General features: G+C 46.6%; 1 protein-coding gene across 2 annotated transcripts in view; it reads left to right on the top strand.

Annotated features, from left to right (window-relative positions):
* The first annotated feature begins 244 nt into the window (after nt 1-244).
* The window catches only part of Tmem229b (transmembrane protein 229B), a 42,124-nt gene continuing 23,617 nt past the window's right edge, over nt 245-18,751 (top strand). Inside the window, exon 1 of one of the 2 annotated variants that reach the window (XM_090344329.1) lies at nt 245-359. The gene's annotated coding sequence lies outside the window, so the exon portion shown is untranslated. Of the gene's footprint in view, nt 360-628; nt 700-18,751 lie in introns of those variants that run through there. The other variant, XM_090344330.1, reaches the window with a different exon arrangement.

The raw sequence follows: 18,751 nt of genomic DNA, 5'->3' as shown, positions 1-18,751 counted from the left end.
AGCAGCGTGGGACACAGTACTGGCGTCCTGTGGGTCTTCCCAGGCATGGACGTGGTACACGCGTCCATCTGCACAACTCCTACAAGCTGGGAGGTGGGAGGTGGGGGGGGGCACGGGGACGGTCAGGGCGGACCCGAGAGTCTGCCTTGCAGTCACCTGAGCCACCCAGGCGGGGGATGCGCTTTGGGGGCGCCCCGCGCAGGGCTGACTCCCAGCTCGGGAAGGTAGCTGGGGTCAGGGCGAGCCGCGGGGGCCGCGGGCCCTGCGGGCAGACGGGCGCGCAAGGAGTTAATCAGGGCCGGGGGTAGAGCGCCTGTCAGACGCGAGCATGTGCAGTCTGCACCGCATCCGTACTATGGGTGAGTGCCGCCGCCGCCGTTGCCGCCGCCGCAGGGGGCTCCGTTCCGCCCGGGAAGCGGCGGCCGCATCTCCCCCGACCCTCCGCACCCGCCGCGCTTGGGCGCCGACCCGCGATGCGGGACTGAGCGCGGCGCGGGCGGGCCGGGCGGCGCAGGGGAGGCACCGCGGGCCGCCGGGCGTGGGGGGCGGGGAGCAGGCGGCGCCGGCGAGCGCCCCAGTCCTGGCTCGGGCGGAGGAGCGGGAGCCAGCCTGGGGTTGCGGGGACGGCGCTCCAGACTGCACCTGCGTCCTCCCGGCCCTACCCGGGCTCCGCCGGCGGCCCCGGCTGGCCCCGCACCGGTAGGTGCCCGCGATGCCCGCCCGCAGACAGGCCTTCCCATCGCGGGAGCGGCGGCTGCGCGGGGCGGGCAGCGGCGCGCGCGGGCCCCGGGGAGCGCGGGGGGCAGAGCCGGCGGCCCCGCGGGGAGACCCCGGCCGACCCCGCCTCCGCTTTGCTTTCGGTTTCGAGGCAGCGCCCGGGGCTGATCGCCGAGAGCAGGCGGAGAGCAGATTCGAGGGCGCCCGGGGCTGGGGCTCCCCCAGGGCGGTGGGCGCACAGGGGGGCGTGTTGGGCAAAGGGGCGCGCATACATTGGCAACTTTCCCCGCCGGGAACAAAGAGGTGCCAGGCTGAGACGAGGGTGAAGAGCCAGTGGAGTGGCGGGAGGAGGGGGGGAATCTAAGGTTGGCATGTCTTCCCCAGGCAAAGAGCACCTAGGGGCCGGCTGAGGAGGACTGAGCGGGGCGCATGGATGGGCGGAGCTGGGGAGCCAGGTTTGGAAGTAGGAACCACGGGCCCTCTTTTGAGTTTGAGACTGGGGACTTCTCCCTAGTGTGCATGACGAAAAGGGGGGTGTTGAGGGTAAGCCACCTGGGTGTCCATGCCTGCCCACAGCCAGGGTCCCGCCTGCTCCTTGGCTGCTCGCTCTTCGTCCGTCCTACCCAATCTGTGGTCCTTGGTAGGAGGTGCAGGGCCGGGATGCTCACGGCAAGGGCAGGCAGACTCTGGCTTCCTTCCCAGTTGTCTTCCATGTCCAGAAAAGGACCCGTTTGTCTTCTTTTCCTGTCATTTTTTTAATTGGGGTGTCTTGGGGGGGGTATGTTTGGCTTCCTTTAGGTATAGTTTACTGTGGCAAGTTGTTCTGATGCTGTTTCAAGGTTCTTTCTGGAGAAAAAGAACTCTGGGGAGCTATGCGCCAGGGTAACCTTAGGGGTTCAGCTCATCCATAGACCTGTTTTTAGCGCCCCATAACCAAACTACTGTTCCATCTAGAAGCTTCAGTTCTTTCTTTTCTGTACCTGGGAAAGGGTCAAGGGGAGAGCTGAAAGATGAGCTTGGGGGTGGGGGGGTGATACAGTGTCTTTCTCCGTAGAAAACAGACCAGCACCCCAGTTCCCACCTTTGTGTCTCCAGGAACAAGGTGCCTTTAGCTTGCTGCTGGTGTGTATTTGACCAGTGGCTCCTGTCCTGTGGCAGGAGAGCCCTCCCATAGCTGATCCCCTTTCCCTCTCCTTTCTGGTTGGACCTATGGACACAGAGGGCTCTGGACTTCTGGGGAATGGCTGTCCTGTCCTGTGAGTGAGCTGGTGACACAAGTGGTTGTATGGATGGAGCCTTCAGGGACAACTAGAACTAGAGGCCTGGAGGGGTGGGCTGAGCTGAAACTTCATCTCCATCCCTGAGACTTTGTATTTAGAGACAGAGATGGGATTGGGGGTCTGGTCTTGGAAGAGCTGACTGCTGAAAGGTACAGGACCAGTAAGGGATTGCAGAGAATGAAGTGCCTTGAAGTTTAGATCTGTCACCCTGGAATGTGTTGCTAGAGTCAGAGTCCCCCTACAGGGAATCTTTCCACTTTAGCTGAGTAGGGTTGATTATTGCTCAGATCTCCTACTGGATTTACCCCAAGCTATTTATTCCTAGCTGAGGATAATGATATGGAGGCCTGACTGCCCCACTTGCAAGGGTGAGAGAGCTCTGGCTTTTCTATGGACTGACTGTTACTCAAATGTACGGCCTATAAGACGGAAAATGATACTCCCTTGACTCCCTCTTTGAAAGTGATGAGGCATGAATTCCTACATTTACAAAGTGATTTAAGAGCCTCGGGTCCTTGAAAGATATTAAATGAGTTAGTGAGCCTTATTCCGTATTTCTTTCAGTTATATCCGATTTGCATATTATGTCTAAAGGGGAAGGTGTCATTTTACAGGAAAAAGGCTAAATTACAGCTTTTGTGATAGGGAAAACCAACACTGGTTGGCTTTAAAAGTGTAGTTGTTATCAGGAAAGCTGTTGCCTCAGGTACAGGGCAGCAAGTGTTTGTGGTTGGTTTTTGATTGTTTTTCTGGCTGCCTCAGTTCTTGGCCCTCCTTCCTGGTGGGATTTCCCTGAGAAACATCAAGGCCAGGATGTCACCCTCCAGGCTCTGAGAAGGGTCTTTGATGATGCTGGCAGGGGGTGGGGGGGGGGCTTTGACTCATGTGGATACTGTGGAGGCAGCCTGGCCCATCAGCAGTCCTATCAGATCTGGCTGTCCTTGAGAAAGAAAAGGGATAGCAAACCCTCCCCCAGCCAGACTGCTCTTAAATATGAGTCCTTTAGAATCTCCTCCCTCTTCTCTCCACCCCTGAATTACACACAAGATAGTTTGGTGTTCATTTGTTTGTTTGTTTTTAATTTCAGGAACATTCCTTTTAAGGTGTGGGTAATTTCTGCCTTGGTATATACTCTTAGCTCCCTTTGTGGTAATACTTGGCCAAGCAGTGGTGATGGGGGTATAGGAAAGTATTCCTTTAAACAGACTTTCTGGCCACATTTCCTGCTTCTCTTTGCCCCTCCCCTCTTCCATTTCACAGAAGTCAGAGGATTTATATTTGAAAAGTAAAGTGTAAGCTGATTCAGGAGGATGGGGAAGAAAAGTCATTTTTAAAAAATCTAGTGGACCAACAGTTTTGCCTAGTGGTAGAATGCTTGCCTAGCATGCACGAAGACCCGAGTTCAATTCCTAGGTACCACATACACAGAAAAAGCCAGAAGTGGTCCTGTGGCTCAGGTGGTAGAGCTCTAGCCTTGAGAAAGTCCAAGGACAGTGTTCAGGCCCTGAGTTTAAGGCCCAGGACTGGCAAAACAAAGAAAGAAAGAAAGAAAGAAAGAAAGAAAGAAAGAAAGAAAGAAAGAAAGAAAGAAAGAAAGAGAGAAAGAAAAATATTTTCCAGTCCTGGGGCTTGAACTCAGGGCTTGAACACTGTCCCTGGGCTTTCTCAAGGCTCCACCACTTGAGCCACTTGAGCCACAGCATCATTTCTGGCTTTTTGCTGTGTATGTGGTACTGAGGAATTGAACCTGGGTCTTTGTGCGTGCTAGGCAAGCACTCTACCACTAGGCTAAACTCCTGGCCCCTGGAAAAATTCTTTTTAGTTACAGCAGGGCACTGATGGCTCATGCATATAATCCTAGCTACTCAGGAGGCTGAGCTCTGAGGATCCAGGTTCAAAGCCAGCCCAGGCACTTTTATCTCTAATTAACCACTAGAAAATCAGAAGTGGCACTGTGGCTTAATGAGGTAGAGCACTAGTCTTGAGCTGAAGAGCTCAGGCCTAGAGTTCAAGCCTAGAGTTCAAGCCCCATGACCGACCAAAAAAGATTAGCTCCTGTTGAGGGAAACCTTGGTCATATTGAGAGTTGGTAATTGCTTATGGCATACACAAACATGCATGTTGGGTGGATTTGAGAGTTATATTTTTTATTATGAGATAAAGAATCATGGAAAGAAATTAGGTACCTCTGTTTGGTCTAAGATGTACAGTTGCTGGAGATTCTGAGCTGTGGGATACTCCAGGCTGCTATGATCTAAGGGAAAGGAAGTGGTTCCTGGCCCAAACACACATATCCATAGATAGAGCAGAGGTTGAGTGAGTAACCCAGCTGATTCCCAAGATAGAAAGGAAGGTCTTTCTGTCTGCTCCTTTCCCTCATCAAGCCACAGGGGTGGTCTCTCACTGTCCACAACACTTGTGGTCCCACTCAAAGTTCATTTTAGCATCAGTTCCCCTGCATATAATCTTAGTGGGGTCAAGGGTCCACAGTGATACTGGTCCCCTTGCTTCTTTGAAGGATGCTTCTAAAAGGAAACCCTATCATCTTGGAATTTCTATGATGGGGTCAGGCATAATTCAGTTTGGCAATCAGAAGAATAACCACAGTCATTACTTATTCCATTTCTCAATTCTACCCCTATCCTTCCCCTCTCTTCCCTCTCACTCTCCCCCTTCCCTCTCCAAGATCCTTTACTCTGCTGAGATCCCCTCAGGGCTCCTGATTGTGACTGTGGTATTGTAGAAAGGATACATTTTAGTGATGACTAAAATTATGACAGTCAGGCTCTATGGGCAGGAAGGACTTGGATCTTCAGATTGCTTCTTTCTTTGGAAGTATGGTATCCAGGATTTCACTTACCAATTACTCTAGGCATACGTACAGATGACAATAAGATGTATATAGAGAGCACTTCCCTACCACTCCTCTCCAAAAGCCACAGACTTAGAACATACTGAGCAAAGTATCTATTTCTCATTGTCCTCCAAGTTGGACTTGAATGATAAAAGCCTTCTAGTTGCTTCACTTATTCACTATTTTAGTGTGTAAGCAGCACGTCTGCCATGTGAGCTTCTGGAATGGACTGTTTCCATCAGGAAAGAAATCATTCATCTTGAGTTTCAGTAAGGCCTTGACACCAGCCGAGAGGACTAAGGCTACCATCCAAGAAGGAGATCAAAAGTTTACCAAAAGAAGATTCTCTTCCAGACTTTCTGAGAGACATTGTGGCTTCGAGCCACAGTGCATTTCCTAGGACTCTGTGGCTTCATGGCTTGCACAGTCGGTGCAGGGATGAGCTGCTTGGAGAAGTCTTTGTAGGAATACAGGAAGCCTGTCATATATAATAACTGCCATTCTATGTAGCATTGACAGGGACCTGATTTTAGCTCACTGGCAATCCCCATCTTTTCCACTGGTGTCTTTGGCCAAACTCAGTCTTTGTCCTAGTCCTTCTGTCTTCTCATTTTCTTCATCATCATCATCATCATCATCATCATCATCATCATCATCATCCTAATAATAAACCAGGCACTGGTGACTCAGACCTGCAATTCTAGCTACTCAAAGGCTGAGATCTGAGGATTGCAGTTTGAAGCTAGCCTGAGCAAGAAAGTTTGTGAGACTCTTATCTCCAATCACCAGAAAGCCGGAAGTGGCAGCTGTGGCTCAAATTGGTAGAGCACCAGCCTAGAGCAAAAGACCTCACGGACAGCATGCAGGCCCTGACTTCAAACAACACAACTGACTAAATAAATAAATGAATAAATACTGAAAATGTTTCCAAAGCCAGGAATAAGGCATCCAGTGCATAGGTTATATACTTTTATCCTTAAAATAAGTAAGGACAGGGGCTGGGAGTTTGACCTAGAGGTAGAGTGCTTGCCTAGCATGCACAAACACCCGGCTTTGATTCCTCAGTACCACATACATAGAAAAAGCTGGAAACGGTGCTATGGCTCAAGTGGTAGAGCTCTAGCCTTGAGAAAGCCCAAGGCCAGCGCTCAGGCCCTGAGTTCAAGCCCCAGGACTGGCAAAAAAAATTGTAAGGACAAAAAATATTGCAGCACACTCAATGATTTTATTTAACTTTGGGTCTTTTTTCTGGGTCTTTTTTCTAAGTCATTCTAGCAGTATCCTAGGAGTCTGATGGGGAACACCTGTCAGCTAAGCTCTGTGAGAGGCTGAGACTGGAGGGGTACAGTTCAAGGCCTGCCTGGGGCAGGGTGGGGAGATGGAAAGAAGCAGGGGCGGGGGAGAGAGTGAAGAGATTGTTTCCATGGAGAGAAACTAGATAGGGTGGCATATGTTGAAAGTATGGCTCACCAGTAACACACGAGCCCAGCAAGGGGTAAGGCCCTGAGTTCAAATTTCTGTACCACCTACAAAGATGATGATAACTCAAGCCAAGTGCAGTGGTTCATATCTGTAATCCTACCTACTCAGGAGGCTGAGATCTGAGGATCATGGTTCAAAGCCAGCTCTAAAGACAGATTCTTATCTCCAATTAACAACTAGAAAAGTGGAAGTGAGGGCCAAGAGTTTGACCTAGTGGTAGAGTGCTTACCTAGCATGCATGAAGACCTGGGTTCAATTCCTTGGTACCATATGCACAGAAAAAAGCCAGAAGTGGTGCTGTGGCTCAAGGGGTAGAGCTGTAGCCCTGAGTTCAAGGCCCAGGACTGGCAAAAAAAAAAAAGAAGTGGAAAAGCAGAAGTGGCACTGTGACTCAAAGGGTAGGGTGGTAGCCTTGAGCTGAAGAGCTCAGGGACAGAGTCCAAACCCCACACTGACACACACACACACACACACACACACACACAAAAGATGATGAAAACTACAACAGCAATACTAATAAAACCTAGCAGGATGTGATATCCCATTTTCCCAAGGTCTTTGAGTCTACAGTACATTTCGTACACAGCCCCCTCATTTCTTTCTTTATTTTTAAAATAAGTGAGACACTCACTCTTGCCTAGATCTAGCTTATGATGAAAAAGCACCAAATAACTGTTATTTTATTTCCTGTAATTGACAATGCCTGGTTCCTATCTGGCTCCCACCTAGCCTGAACTCGTCCTCCTTACCATTGTTGGTCTCCGTGGTTGACCCTGCAGGCCCTGCTCACCAGTGCATGCTGGGCAGTCTCCACGTGCCAGATACGCGCCCTCAGGGCCGGCATCTCCAAAGGCAGGTCCTGCTGCTCTCACACAGTGGCGGCACAGGTATGGACATAGAGTCATGGTGGGTGGCTTTCTCCTTTTAGAGGCGAAAGGACATTAGAAAATCAGATCTCTCCTTAATGCCTTATATACAGCCTCCTGCAAAATTACTATTCCTACCAATTCAGTGGCACTCTCTTGTGTGTGTGTGTGTATGTGTGTGTGTGCGTGCATGTTCGTGCATGCACATTAGTATTGGAGGTTGAACTTTGATTTGGGATTTTTTTGTCTTTTTTTTTTTTTTTTTGCTTGCCCAAAGTGGTGAGATGACCTTTTTATGCAGACCTGTACATGCTGTCAAACTTTCTTATTCCTACACAGTGTCTAGCACATGTGAGTGCTTCTCAAGTGGTTCTTGAATGTGATCAGATGCCCAGAATTCTAGGTCACTGGGCATTGAATCTGCTTATATGGGAGCTAATGACTAACAAATTTCAGAAATCAAGCTGGCCACCAGGGGCTCATATCTGTAGTCCTAGCTTTTCAGGAGGCTAAGGTCTGAGAATTATTCATAGCCAGTCTAGGTAGGAAAGTCCATGAGACTCATTTCCAATTAACCTTCAAATAACTAGAAGTGGAGCTATGTGTGGCTCAAGTGGTAGAACATTAGAATAAAAAGCCTAAGGACATTGGGACAGTGCACTAGCATCGAGTTCAAGCCTCAGGACTGGTGCACATACACGTGCGTGTATACACACACACACACACACACACACTCAGAAATTAAGGCATCTGGGATTCCTCTCTCCCTCCCTCACTTACTTGTGTAGCCCATTTTAGCCCTATGAGACTTGAAATAGCCTACCAATTGACCATCATTTATTGAATACTTACTAAACACCAGTCGTTGGACTAAATTATATATAGACTTTCTATTACAGCAAAGAGCAAGCTACCATTAATGTTCCCACTTTACAGTTGGAAAAACTGAGCCTTGGTAAGAAAAAGTGACTGCACAAATCACCCAGCTGAATTAGGATTTGAACAGAGATCTATCTCATTTTATTATGTATTTTGAGTGTTGAATTGAGTGGGTGATGAAACAAATGTTGGGGAGAGTGTAAACATATAAGTAGCATTAGTAAACATATAAGGAAGGTTGATGTGGCTTAAACACAACCAGTCGATGGAGATGGAAGTATGGATTTTATTTGAAAACAGTTTCCTGGTGAATGTTCAGGGAAGGTCTGTAGCCTGCAGCAGGGAAGTAGGCCAGATGGCCTGGGAATTTTTTTTTAATAAGGAGAACAGGATTTTTGCTTGGCATAGGAATATATCATAGAAACCCTATTTCATTGTGATGCCAAAATTTTCCTCTTGCTGGCCAGGTCCTTGGGTAGCATTTTCTTCTCTGATACCCTATTGCTACTAGTTCTAACGACTTACCTTTTCAGATTTCTGACTTCAATCTTCATCTTCCATCCTCATCTCTGGGCCATCCTTTGCCGATCACTAATACATCTGGGATTGCTGACTGACTCCAGTCCCAGGTATACTCTGCAAAGTGTGGAAGGAATTAGGCGATTCTTCTGGAAAGTATTTCTGGCTACTGAGTATTTCACTCAGAGAGGACCAGCCAGTCCATTTAGATTCATTCATTTTTTTGTTCAGGACAAGTTAGCTATATACCTCTTTTAGTATTTTGAAGGTGTTTGGGGAGGAGGAATGGGGATTGAGGGGCATCATGGAGGAGATGAGCTATCTTCTCTTAGAGTTACCAAGATGCTGAATGATGAAGCATGCGATAGGGGTGAGGAGACAAGTATCCTGCCAAAACTCCAAGCCTCTGCAAGATAACATGAATGCACAGATCATGTAGCTGACACATGGCCCTAAGTCTGCCCGGCTCCAACAACCCTGAGCATTCATTGGCTTATCTATAAAACAACAAGCATTGAATGAGGGGTTCTGTAACCACTCCTCTAAGTAATTATTCTGGATGGTCCCGTAGACTCTGGATGGTTCTGGCTTTTCCCCCTCAGAAAGAACTCAACTGATAGGGAACTGTAAGAAGTCAGAGCTGGGAGAGGTAAAGGAGAAGGAAGTCACTCACTGTGGAAGGAAAGGGACAGAGTCAGAGCTATAGTAAGAAGCTTCTTGGGAGGAGGAACTGGGTCTTCACCTTCCTCCTTTGTTCTGGTGGTACAGTGGCATTTGTTTACCTTTCTACTCACTATTTCCTACACCACGAGGAACCTCCTCCTCCCACTGTATTTTAAACTTCATCTCCCCTTCCTCTTCTCACTGGCCTTTGGGGAGATACCCTTAAGTGAAGGCAGACATAAAATGAGGCATGTGGGCTATGTTTCCCATTCTGCATTTGAATTTGGCAGACTCCAAGGTGCAGGGCAACCCAAGCTTCTAACTTTCCTTCTCTCCTGTCACCACTCAGGTTTCTAGGACTTGAGGACTTCAGGCGATGCCTTCTGGGTCATTTGGTGTTAGTGAGAGCATGCCTTCTTTGCTGCCCTGTCTCTACTTGAAAATGAAGACCAAGCCATAAACTCAGCCCAGGAGTCTAGGGGCCATGGCTCTTTGTTCATGGAATAGGGCAATTTGGAATTTTCTTTGAATAAAGCCATTTCACGCAGGGATTCTCTCATTTATCAGTAGTACCTTCTGTTTTCATTTCATCATACTCAGGGTTGAAGAGCAAATGAGTTCCCACCAAAACCACCAAATCAATCCAAATCAATCATTTCTGTCCCTGCCCATTTTAGCTCCGTATTGCTGTATACTACTCCTTTCTAATGGTGATTGCTGTACCTAGGATATGAAGGACAGATTTACTTGATGTGGGGACAAACATTTTGTGATCATAACTATGTTTCTGAGTAAAAAGAAACATGATCCATTGGCATGTACTCATGATGTAACTTAATTTTGTGTCCCAGTATCCCTTTGTGTTTATTCGGGGGAATTAGTTCTTTCTTTGTCCTGGGATGTCCTGTACATTCACAGGCAGTGAAGGTCATAACATGGTCTCAGTTCAGTTCTTCACATACACCCTAGCCTTGTCGTTGGACTGTGAGTGATGGGAAAAGGCTTAGGAGCTAGTGTTGTCTCCGGGTTTTCTGGATCTGGCAGATGTTTAATGCCAACTGTCTTGTGCTAAGATCCTTCTTCCCCCAGCTGTGAGAATATTCACCCCCAATTGTAGTGGGGAAAAATCCTCTTTCTGTTTCCCTTCCTTCCTCTCTCCTTCCTTCCTTCCTTCCTTCCTTCCTTCCTTCCTTCCTTCCTTCCTTCCTTCCTTCCTTCCTCCTTCTCTCCCTTTTCCCCCTCCCTCCCTCCATCCCCCCTCTCCTTCCCTCTTTCCCCTCTTTCTTTTTTCTTTCTCTCTTCTGTTTTTATGTCTCTTTCTATTTCTCCCCCCACTCCCACCTCAATCTCCTCTCCTCTCTTTTCTTTCTGGGTTGTGCCAATCCTGGGGCTTAAATTCAGGGCCTGAACTCTGTCCCTGAGCTTTTTTATTTTTATTTTTTTGCTCTAGGCCACAGCTCCACTTCTGGCTTTTTGGTGATTAATTATAGATAAAAGTCTCATGGACTTTTCTACCCAGGTTGACCTTGGGTAGAAAATTATTCAGGCTCCTGAATAGCCAGGATGACAGATGTAAGCCACTGGCATGTGGAATTTTTTTTTTTTTTTGTCAGTCATGGGGCCTGATCTCTGGGCCTAGGTGTTGTCCCTGAGCCCTTCAGCCCAACGCTACCTGGAGCCACAGCGTCTGGCAATTTTTTGTTGTTGTTGTTTACATCATTGTTCCTTCCTCAATCCCTAAAATCCAGGAATTTACCTGTAGCCTTTTTCCACGAAGACCTTTTAGTCTGTCTGGGTAAAGGACAACTGCACATTTGACATATACGTGATCCACATTAGTCCCAGGATAGAAGTGTGCCTCCCTGGGAACAATGACCCTGGAGTGGAGGCTGAGCTCAGCATCTCCTTTGCTCCCCCAGCAGCTTATGGCCATCTGTGTCGTCCCCTCCGGAGATCTCAGGTGTGGTCAGATGCCAGTTCACACTCCATCCTCATGGCAGGGACCCAGACATCAGCATACCCTCCCCACCAGCTGGGCCCAGGACAAATTCTCTTTGGTGACTTCACACCTACCAGCAGCACTCACTACTTCCTTTGCAAAGATGCCCCCCCCAATGTCTACTCATTTGCACCCATCCCCATTGCTTGAAGGCTCAGGACTCTGCATAGATTTTGTGCACAGACGATACTTAATAATCTTAGTTGGCTGGAGGAGAATAAAGTATGCAATATGACTGCCTGATTGTGAACTTGACTTTTAGAAATCATCCTCTTGCTGCATGATCATCAGCAAGAACTTGACATTTCTCCACTTTCCATCATGAAGCAGAAAACATTTTGAGTCTAGTTTGCTGCCTTTTTTGTTCAAGAGACCTAATTTATGCTCAGTAAATCCATTCTTTTTGTTGTTGTTGTTGTTGTTGTTTGTTTCTTCTTTGCCAGTCCTGGGGCTTAAACTCAGGGTCTGGATATTGTCCTTGGACACTTTTTGCTCAAGGCTAGTGCTCTGCTGCTTGAACAACAGCACCATTTCTGGCTTTTTCTGTGTTATGTGTACCCAGGAATTGAATCCAGGGCTTCATGTATGCTAGGCGAGTACTCTACCTCTAGGCTATGCCCTCGGCTCTATATAACATTTCTTCACAGAGCTGTTGTTGGTATGGGAGTGGGTCAGGTTTGTGGACATCATGGAACCTTACATAGAACTTGCCTCATTGGCATCCCTTCAATCTCAGCCCTGGTTTGTACATAGCTATAGCCCTTGGCTATGGTTTATGGCTGGACAGTTATAGTCCTTGGCTATGGCTTGATTGTATTAAAATACAATTTCTTTTGACTCATAAGTTTCTTTTAGCATCTTCTTAAATCTTGGGCTTAGCCCGGCACGGTGGCTCACGCCTGTAATCCTAGCTACTCAGGAGGCTGAGATCTGGGAATTGAAGTTCAAAGTCAGCCCAGGCACTAAAGTCCACGAGACTCTTATCTCCAATTAACCACCAGAAAAGCAGAAGTGGTGCTGTGGCTCAAGGGAGAGGGAGGTGGCCTTGAGCTGAAGAGCTCAGGGACAGCATCCAGGCCCCAAAGTTCAAGTCCCACAACTGAAAAAAATTTGAGCTTAAAATGAGTGCTTTTTCTAGGCTAGCTTGAGCCTAGGATTCTCAGTCTTCTTGCTTCAGTCTTCCAAGTGTGGGATTACAGGGATGAAACACTACTCAGTTGTGAGTGTCTTTTTTTTTGTGGGGGGGACATGTAGCCTGAACTCAAGCTCTGCATGCTGGTAAAAGCTTAGGGAAGCTTTTCTTCTCAATGCTAGCTAGTGCTTTACTACTTGATCCATGGATCTACTTCTGGCTTTCTGGTGGTTAATTGCAGAGAAAAGTCTCATGAACTTCCTGCCCTGGCTGGCTTTGAACTGTGATCCTTAGATCTCAGCCTCCTGAGTAGCTAGGATAACAAGTGTGAGCCACCGGTGCCCAGCTGATGGGTGTCTTTCTTGCCTCATAGAAAGATTGACTGTCTTGTGGTGTAGTCCCAACAAGATTCTTCTTTTTCTTTTTTGTCATTCTTAGGGCTGGAACTCAGGACTTCTTTTGCTCAATGCTACCAGTCTACCATTTGAGCCACAGTACCACTTCCATCTTTTTCTGTGTATGTGGTACTCAGGAATAGAACCTAAGAATTCACGCATGCTAGGCAAGAACTCTATTACAAAGCCACATTCCCAGCCCACAACAAAGGCTTTCCCTTTTCCTGGGTTTGACTCTGGGATAAACTGGAATGCCCTTAAAGGGGTGGGGCTTACTTTTGAGCAGGAAATGTTTTGGCTTAACATAGAAAAGTATGAAAACAATACAGATGAAATCTAAGGTATTTGAGGAAACTAAGAGGAACAGTGACAAAGAGTCGCATATTTTAGTAGATGGACTAGGCTAGAAGAGCCCTGTTTCTAGACAGACCTTCCATGAAATAGGAGACTGCTTCTTTTCTTCTTCTCCAGCTCACTCTCATGTCTCCCCAGATTGTGGAAACCCTGCAAGTCATCTGTCCCTTCTTGAGCAAAAGGCACATCTTTTTCTGTTTTCTGTTTTTTTTTTTTACTTCATTTTTGTTTTTTAAAAAAGTGATAGCCAGAACTGGGCACCAGTGATGTGACACAGGATGAAGCCAACGTGGGCAGAAGAGTTTACAAAACTTCACCACTAATTAACCAACAAAAAGCTGGCTGGAGGCCGTCAACTGTCTGTCAACAGTGAGCAAGAAAGCCAAGCTAAAGTGCGAGGCCTGGAATTCAAGCCTCAGGTACTCCTTCCCCGCCACACCGTACATGCAGTGATGGCCCAGCCTGTGGGAGTTTAAGCTACCTTTCTCTCATTAAATAACCATGCCTTCTCAGTATCTGAGCCTTGAATATTTACTGTAACTTATTGGCGGTCCTCTGGGACACTCACTTCTGGATCCTCTTCCTGTCCATGAGTCCTCACGACATAGCCTTTTCCATAAATATCCGTAAGCGTTCCCTTACATACCGGCTACTCATCTTTTCATCCATTAAGGAGGATACATCATAGATGGAGCCTGGCACCTGTTTCTTTGACATCTCTGTGTCTAGATATCGAACCATTTATCCTGCTCTGGTCATAATTTGAATTAAATTAGAAAATGAAATTTCCCCAAAGTGACCAGTTGAATCATTTTTTTTTTCCCTAAGCCCCATAGTTTGACCACAATATCTGTGTACTCACCATTTGGCAGCTTCTTACTGGTGTCAGTGAATGAACATTGTCTTCATTGGTCACTCAGATCCACCCTGATTTTGCTCAACCTCTAGACCCTCCTGTACTGCAATTTTCCTTGCCATGATCTGCATTGATACCTTCCTTTTATTTAGCAAAAAAGTGTGCAATGCCTCCTAAATCTTCTGAAAAGCAAATAGCTACTATGCATGCCTATATACGTTCACTTTAATTTTTAAATTAATTTTTATAATATGTGCTAGAAAAATGATATCATTAAGCTATACCCCCAGTGGCATGAGTGTGTGTTTGTGTGTGTGTGTGTGTGTGTGTGTGTGCCTGTGTGCGTGCCTGTGTGTGTTGTATGCCAGTCCTAGAACTTGAATTCAGGGGCTGAGCGCTGTCCCTGAGCTTCTTTTGCTCAAGGCTAGTTCTCTGTTCAGTGTTTTCTGAGTAGTTTATTGGAGATAAGACACTTAAGGCCTTTCCTGCCCTCTTTGACTTTCAACTGTGATCCTCAGGTCTCAGCCTCCTCAGTAGCCAGGATAACAAGTGTGTGTGTATGTGTGTGTGTGTTGTGTGTGTGTGTGTGTGTGGTGTGTGTGTGTGTATGTGTGTGTATGTGTGTGTGTGTTTGAGATAGAGTCTTTCTATGTAGCCCAGGCTCACATTGAACTTTCCATCTTCCTGCCTCTACCTCTCAAGTGCTAGGATTACAGACATGTACCACCAATATAATATAAAAGTATCTTGTATTCTGACATGCTATTGCTTAGACACAACCACAGAGAAGCCAGAAGGATACTGTCAGGTGCTTGAAACTTCATAGGGTCACTGAGAATGTAACCATCACGAACACCCATGAGAAACAGCCTATTTGTATGGTGACTCAAATTCCTGATGTGCTGCTGATGTTTTTGTCATTCTCCAAATTGATGCACCTTTTTTGGTAAAGTGCTAAAAAACATAGAGTACAATATTTTTAGGAATGCCATACTAAGGGCATTCTTAAACAATTCAGCGTCTATTAAAACCATGCAGATGAGCCTGGAGTTTGGCCTAGAGGTAGAGTGTTTGCCTAGCATTCATGAAGCCCTAAGTTCAATTCCTCCATACCACATACACAGAAAAAGCCAGGAAATGGTACTGTGGCTCAAGTGGTAGAGCTCTTGCCTTGAGAAAGCTCAGGGACAGTGCCTAGGCTCTGAGTTCAAGCCTAAGGGCTGGCAAAACAAAACAAAACAAAAAACATGCAGAATAAAGGCCTGAAGTCACATCACTCTGGAGGAGGCTCTCAAGTTCAAGGCCAGTCTTGGCTATGCAAGACTCTATCTCAAAAAACCATAACAAGCCAGGCGAGGTGGCTCCTAGCTACTCAGGAGGCTGAGATATGAGGATCAAGGTTCTAAGCTAGCCTGGGCACAAAAGGACCTGAGATTCTTATCTCCAACTAACTTCTAGAAACGGAAGTGGGGTTTGGCTCAAAGGTAGGGTGGTCCCCTTGAGCTGAAGAGTTCAGGGACAATGCCCAGGCCCAGGGGTAGGGCTGTAGCCTTGAGCTGAAGAGCTCAGGAACAGCGCCCAGGCTGAGTTCAAGCCCCATGACACACACACACACACACACACACACACACACACACACACCATAATAAGACATGGAAGTGTAGTGCAAATGGTAGAGCACCTACCTAATAAACATGAGACTCTATGTTCAAACCTCAATACTGCCAAAAACAAAAAATAAAAACAAAATAATAACATATCAAAAGGGACTGAGGCTCTAACTCAATGGCAGAGTTTTTGCTTAGTGAGCATGAGGTTCTGGGTTCAAATCCTAGCACTGCAAAGTGAAACCACTTAAAAATAATTTACACTTATTTTAGAAAAAGGTTGACACAGGTAATAATAAATGTTTTTTTGCTTATTTGTTGCCCAGTGCAGCATTCTATATTCATGCAGGCCCCCTGTGAGAATTACAGAATATCAGGCATTGCACCTCTGGGTATGTATAGAACTCCTCACTTACTATAAGGTTGACAGAGCTGCCCCCCCCTCCCCCCGCTTCCTTACTAGTCTTGAATAGCCAAGGACTAGCAACTGGGTGCTTGTGTTCTAGGCTTAGCTGATAGTAGTACAAAAGTTTTAGGTAGGTTACACTTAATTTCATATGCTTGTATCTCTTCTCTGTGAAGGGGATTAAAATGACAGTGTGGGTTGGGGATTCAGTTCAGTGGAAGAACACTTGCCTGGCATGTGTGATGTGTTGGGTTTCATCAACAAAACCACACAACTTTAAAAAAAATAATGAAAAATGTAAGCCAGGTATTGGTAATCCTAACTACTCAGGAAGCTGGGATCTGAGGATCTCAGTTTGAATCCAACCAGCACAGACAAATCCAAGAGACTCTTATTACCCACCCCAACCCCTAACCCCCACAAAAACAAAAAACAAAAAAACCACAGCAAAAGCTGAAAGTGGAGGTGTGACTCAACTTGTAGAAAGCCATCCTTGATTTAAAAAAACTAAAAGCAACACACTGAAACAAAACATGCAAGAGCACAAGAGTTTAGGCCCTAGTACTGGCACAGGAAAAAAAAAATGCCTCAGGGTTATTGGATTGTGACTTGCCATGTTCCCCACAAACTCAGAGCATCCCAGAACATCCTGTGTGTCCCACAATGGCCAACCTATCCACAAGCTCTTCTTGCTGTGATTTCTTCTTTAGCCCTTCAACATGTTAGATCTCTTCAAAGAGAAAGTGGGAAAGGAAATGAAAGAGAGGGAGAAAGAAGTGGAAAGGAAGGAAGAAGGAAGAAAGGGAGGAAGGAAGGAAGGAAGGAAGGAAGGAAGGAAGGAAGGAAGGAAGGAAGGAAGGAAGGAAATAAAGAAGACCTCTTTTGGGTCTACTTGTCTATCTGCTTTTCTTCCTTCCCTTCACAAGCTGACTTTGGAGTACCCTGTGCACACTGCCCCTGTGACCTCCTTCCTACAGCGTCACCAGGTCACCTCTGCCTTTGTGCTGCCAAGTCTCTTCCATCTCTGTGTAACTTGCCTCTTCAGTTGACCCTGCACTGCGGCACTCCCCTATCTCTGTTTCTTGGGTGTCCCGGGACCCTTCCCTGGGGTTCCTCCTGCCTTTTTTTTTTTTTGCCAGTCCTGGGCTTGAGCTCAGGGCCTGAGCACTGTCCTTGGACTTTCTCAAGGCTAGAGCTCTACCACTTGAGCCTGAGCACCACTTCTGGCTTTTTTCTATGTATGTGGTACTGAGGAATTGAACCCGGGTCTTCATGCATGCTAGGCAAGCACTTTAACCACTAGGCCAAACTCCCGGCCCTCCTCCTGCCTTTTTTATCCTTCCTGAGGTCCTTCTCAGTGCCTCATCTCCAGCTTCTGGCTGGCAGTCCAAATGTAGAGCATCTGAAACGCAGCTCACTGTGGATCTCCAGACTCCCATCTCCCCGCCTCCTGTATCCACTTACAATGGTATGGCATTGCCCAAGGCAAATGTCTGTTTGTCATTCTTAACTCCTCCCCCCTTCCCCCTCCTCAATGAGTCCTATTAGTCACGCTTTCCTAATAGTTTTCCACTAATTTATTGTGTGTGTGTTTTTTTATTAGCCTTCCCTAATTTGTGGTGTCTGCTAAACTCCTAATTTTATACTTGGACTGGATGATGACTCTGCATTAGGGTCTCAAAAGTAACTAAATATTATTCTGAATTATTGTTGGGAGAAACAACAAAAGTTATGTGGTTGCTAAGCCGAAATCACTTCTTGATTCATGCTCATTCTTTTCCAGTGCTGAGGATGGAAACCAAGACCTCAAATGTGCTAGGCAAGCCCTATACCACGTAGCTAGTCCCCACTTTCCTTTAAAAATTCATTTTCTTTGGTGCCCTATCATAGGTGGTGCCCTGATATGAATCGTGTGCCAGCAGCCAGACAGGACCATGTAATGTGGGTTAGCTGCCTTTGGCCTGGATTGAGGTCTTTGAATCAGTGCGCTTCATATGTACCTGGGAACATGAACTAGGGACTGAATGAGTCATTACTTAATGAATATTCATGATGAATGCATGCATAACAAGACCAACTTGGAAGGTCTTGTTTAAGTGAAAAGCATTGGGAGAATGTAACTCATTGGCAGTTTTCCAAGTACCTGCCTAGCAAGGGTAGAGTCTTAAGTTCAAACTCCATAGTACACACACACACACACACACACACAATGTGGCCACACACGGCTGGAACGGTGAACCTGAGAAGGAGAACAGTGCTTGTGTCAGTGGGAGAGTTAGGTCACGGGAATGACAGTGGGTGTTGGAAATGGGACATCTGCCCTAGAAAGCCTGAGGGATACCTCGGAGAGAGAAACGTAGCCTGGACCATGTTTTGTTTTGCTTTTAAGCCAGTGGCATATAAAACCCTGAAGCTGTGGTTTAACAAGTATACACTGACATGTTAGGGCTTAGGGCAAAACAGGTGTCCGTACTTGGAGAATACCTTGAGTAGGGATAGTCCTCAAAGTTTAATCCTGTTTCTTGGAATTAGGATGGAGGCTTCTTGCAATGCTGCTGATCTTGGGAAGCTAAAGGAATAAAATGATGGAGAAGCAAAAGAAGGGAGGGAGGAAATATGCCTTGGAGGAACATTTTGACAGGTAGAAGCCCCACAGTGGAAACGTTTGTACCCACTGAAGACATCTGATAAATAATATTGTTTTCCCTGGATTTGCCTTTCATGCTTAGTTCCCTCCAATCC

The sequence above is a fragment of the Megascapheus bottae genome, chromosome 14 (assembly GCF_031878675.1).
Source record: "Megascapheus bottae isolate mThoBot1 chromosome 14, mThoBot2.hap1, whole genome shotgun sequence".
Lineage (NCBI taxonomy): Eukaryota > Metazoa > Chordata > Mammalia > Rodentia > Geomyidae > Megascapheus > Megascapheus bottae.
The sequence above is the reverse complement of the archived record's forward strand: the minus strand, read 5'-3'. Positions and strand labels throughout refer to the sequence as shown.